The following is a 4,975-nucleotide window of genomic DNA, read 5'->3' as shown; positions in this document are numbered from 1 at the left end:
CCAAGCACCGATCCACCCACATACCAAATTATCAAAGTAACGAACGTGAATCATATGAGCGTGATGAAAACTAGCTTGACGATAATTCCCATATGTCCTCGGGAGCGTTTTTCTTCATATAAAAACTTGTCTAGACTTGTCCTTTGCTACAAAAGGATTGGGCCATCTTGCTGCACCTTGTTTACTTTCATTACATGTTACCCGTTACAAATTACCTTATCACGAAACTATCTGTTACCGATAATTTCAGTGAGTGCAGAGAAAACCTTACTGAAAATAGCTTGTCATTTCCTTCTGCTCCTTGTTGGGTTTGACACTCCTACTTATAGAAAGGACTATGATAGATCCCCTACACTTGTGGGTCATCAAGACTCTTTTTTGGCACCGTTGCCGGGGAGTGAAGCACCTTTGGTAAGTGGAACTTGGTAACGAAAAAATTTATATAGTGTGCTGAAATTTACTGTCACTTGTTACTATGGAACATAATCCTTTGAGGGGCTTGTTCGGGGTATCTTTACCCCGACTAGTAGAGCAAAGAGTTGCTCCTCAACCTATTGAACCTACTAAAAATGTTTGCTTTAAAATTTCTTTGGGTATGGTAGAGAAACTGCTAGCTAATCCTTTTACAGGAGATGGAACATTGCATCCCGATTTGCACCTAATCTATCACTACTAGGGAAAAGCTTATTGGCAGACGCTTACTAGTAGCGAGGGTTTATAACCCTCGCTACTGCTACTTACTAGTAGCGCGTGTTTTTACCCCTCCCTACTACCAAGTTGATAGTAGTAGCGCGGGTTTTTAACCCTCGCCACTACTAAGTGGTCTCTACCGTGCCCCCCAGGACATGCCACAGTAGTAGCGAGAGGTATAAACCCGCGCTACTACTAAGTTGATAGTAGTAGCGCGGTTTTATACCCCTCGCTACTACTAAGTACGAGGTAGGAGAAGTCCCCATATCCTCGGTCGAATCCCTCCTCTCTCCCTCACTCTCCCCCTTCTCTCCCATTCCCCTTCTCCTCCCACTCATCCCCAAATTTGATGACCTCCACTCCCTCAGCGTCTCCCGATGCGGATGACGGCCATGTCCAGGAGGAGGAGGCTGCCGCTGCTGGGGCCGCCGGGTCCGGCACGGAGGGCGGCCAACGGGGGCTTCGCGGAGCTGGCCATGTCCAGGAGGAGGAGGCTACCGCTTCCAGCGACGCGCGCCGCAGACTCATCTCCCACCATGTGATGCGTGCATCGCGTCCTCTATTTCGGTGCCGAGGTCGCTGACTGGCTTGCGTGTTTGACGGGCTCTGTAGATTTTGATGCGGGGGAGGACGACAAGGAGGAGGAGCGGCAGCAGCAGCAAAACGAGCACGAGCAGCTTCATCTAGGTTTTGAGCGTCGGCTCCAACTTCGACGGCCACCAGTGAGTTCCTCCTCCTACTCCTCTCTATCCCTCTCTTCCTCATTCAAATAATTTTCTCTTCTTTTGTAGCAGCAGTAGATGAGAGGTGTGGGAGCGAGTTGGATTGGGAGACACCATCACCATGGACAACTTCATCCCCTCCAGGACCAGCAACAACCATGGTTGGAGAGGACGATGACGCCCAGCAGCAGCAACCATGGATGGAATTTATTTTTTTAATTCCCAATTAGTTAGTAGTAGCGCGGGGCCTTGACCCGCGCTACAACTAAGTAGTACTAGCGCGGGCGTCAACCACGCTACTACTATCAGAAGTAGCAGTAGCGATGGTTATACACGCGCTACTGCTACAAGTTAGCTGTGGCGCCGTATCAGTAGCACGGGTGCCCACGCTACTAATACACCCAAAACCTGCTCTACTGCTAGGCTTTTCCCTAGTAGTGTATGTGGAAGATGTTTGTGGATTATTTAAGCTTGCAGCTATGCCCCAGTATGTTATCAAGAAGAAGGTCTTACCTTTATCTTTGAAGTAGACGACATTGACATGGTTTAGGCTATGTGATGATATGGGATCATGGAACTACAACCAATTGAAATTGGAATTTCATTAGAAGTTTTATCCTATGCATCTTGTTCATCGTGATCGTAATTATATATATATATATAATTTTTGGCCTCGCGAAGGAGAAAGCATCGCTCAAGCTTGGGGGAGGCTTAAATGTTATATTCATGCCCCAATCATAAGCTCTCAAGAGAAATTATTATTCAAAAAATGTATGCTCGACTTTCTCTCAATAATCGCTCCATGCTCGATACTTCTTGTACATGCTCTTTCATGATGAAGACTATTGAATTCAAATGGGATTTATTGGAAAGAATTAAACGCAACTCTAAAGATTGGGATCTCGACAAAGGTAACGAGTCAGGTATAACATCTAAGTTTGATTGTGTTAAATCTTTTATGGACACCGATGCTTTTCGTGAATTTAGCACTAAACATGGACTTGACTCTGAGATAGCAGCTTCTTTCTGTGAATCACTTGCTACTCATGTTGACCTCCCTAAGGAGAAGTGGTTTAAATATAATCCTCCCATTGAAGTAAAAGTAGTTGCACCTATTAAAGTTGAAGAAAAGACTATCACTTATAATGATCCTATTGTTCCTACTACCTATATTGAGGAACCACCTTTTCCTGTTAGGATAAAGGATCATGTTAAAGATTCAACTGTGGTTCGTAAGAGTAATACTAGAACACCTACACCACCTGAGCAAATTAAAGTTGAACCTAGTATTTCTATGGTTAAAGATCTCTTGGCTGGTAATATTGATGGGCATGTTATTTACTTCTGTGATGAAGCTGCTTGAATTGCTAGAACCGATACTAAAAATAAACATAGACCTGTTGTAGGCATGCCTGTTATTTCTGTTAAAACAGGAGATCATTGTTATCATGGCTTATGTAATATGGGTGCTAGTGCAAGTGCGATACCTCATTCCTTATACAAAGAAATTATGCAGATATTGCACCTGCTGAGATAGAAGAAATTGTTGTTACAATTAAGCTTGCCAATAGAGATACTATTTCACCAGTTGGGATTGTTAGAGATGTTGAAGTCTTGTGTGGGAAAGTTAAATATCCTGCTAATTTTCTTGTTCCTGGTTCCCCACAAGATAGCTTTTGTCCCATCATATTTGGTAGACCCTTCTTGAATACTGTTAATGCTAGGATAGATTGCGAAAAGGATATTGTTACGATTAGTTTGGGTGATATGTCTCATGAGTTTAATTTTGCTAAAATTTGTAGACAACCCCATGATAAAGAATTGCCTCACAAGGATGAAGTTATTGGTCTTGCTTCTATTGCCGTGCCTCCTAATGATCCATTAGAACAATATTTGGTAGACTATGAAAATGATATGTTTATGAATGAAAGAAGAGAGATAGATGAAGTATTCTTTAAAAGGGACCTATTTTGAAACACAACTTGCCTGTTGAAATTCTAGGGGATCTTCCACCACCCAAGGGTGATCCCGTGTTTGAGCTTAAACCACTACCTAATACTCTTAAATATTCTTATCTTCATTAAAAGAAGATATATCCTATTATTATTAGTGCTAACCTTTCAGAGCAGGAAGAGGAGAAATTATTGAAAACTCTGAAGAAGCACCGTGCTGCTATTGGATATACTCTTGATGATCTTAAGGGCATTAGTCCCACTCTATGCCAACACAAAATAAAATTGGAGAAAGACGCTAAACCAATTGTTGATCACCAACGGCGGTTAAATCCTAAGATGAAAGAAGTGGTAAGAAAAGAAATACTAAAGCTCCTGGAGGCAGGTATATTTATCCCGTTGCTGATAGTCAGTGGGTAAGTCCTGTCCATTGTGTCTCTAAGAAGGGAGGTATTACTGTTGTTCCTAATGATAAAGATGAATTGATCCCACAAAGAATTGTTACAGGTTATAGGATGATAATTGATTCCGGCAAATTAAACAAAGCTACTAAAAAGGATCATTACCCTTTACCTTTTATTGATCAAATGGTAGAAAGATTATCCAAACATACACATTTTTGCTTTCTAGATGGTTACTCTGATTTCTCTCAAATACCTGTGTCAAAAGAGGATCAAGAAAAGACCACTTTTAATTGCCCTTTCAGTACTTTTGCTTATAGACGTATGCCTTTTGGTTTATGTAATGCACCTGCTACCTTTCAAAGATGCATGATGGCTATATTCTCTGACTTCTGTGAAAAGATTGTTGAGGTTTTCATGGATGACTTCTTCCTTTATGGATCTTCTTTTGATGATTGCTTAAACAACCTTGACCGAGTTTTGCAGAGATGTGAAGAAACTAGTCTTGTCTTGAATTGGGAGAAGTGTCACTTTATGGTTAATGAAGGTATTGCACTACTAGGAAAAGGCTTATACATAGAAGTTTACCAGTAGCGTGTGTTTTGTCGCCCATGCTACTGATAATTACCAGTAGCGTGTGTTACAAATAGCACTACTGGTACGACTTAGCAGCACCGTTGGTTTCTAGAGAGCACGCTACTGGTAAGTTAGCCACACCACACCCCCCGGCCAAAACATAGTAGCAGCGTTGGTACCCTAACTAGCGCTATTGTTAATATAATAGCAATAGCGCCAGCCAGCAAAGAAGCGCTACTTCTACTTCTTCTATGTGTAATCTTTTACAGTAGCGTGTTTTTTGGACAAGCGCTATAGCTAGTGTTATGTACCAGTAGATATTTTGGCTGGCACACATAGGAGTAGTGCGCTTTGGTGCCCCACGCTACTGCTATGGTCGCCAGCCACAATATCTGCCACATTTCCGCCCCTCTTCTTCCTCCCCCTTTCTTTCTCCCCCCTCCCTCTTGCACTTGCTTTTTCTTCAATGCTTCCCCCTCTTCTCTGCCCCTCCTCCCCCCTCCATTAATGCCCTCCCTCCTTTTTCTTCCTTGTTTTTGCCCCTCCTCCCCTTCTCTTCTTTGCCCCTCCACCACCCCCTCAATTAATGCCCTCCCTCCTTCCTCTTCCTTTCTTTTGCCCCTTCCCCCCTTCT

The sequence above is a fragment of the Triticum dicoccoides genome, chromosome 3B (genome assembly GCF_002162155.2).
Source record: "Triticum dicoccoides isolate Atlit2015 ecotype Zavitan chromosome 3B, WEW_v2.0, whole genome shotgun sequence".
NCBI classification, from domain to species: Eukaryota; Viridiplantae; Streptophyta; class Magnoliopsida; order Poales; family Poaceae; genus Triticum; species Triticum dicoccoides.
The sequence above is the reverse complement of the archived record's forward strand: the minus strand, read 5'-3'. Positions refer to the sequence as shown.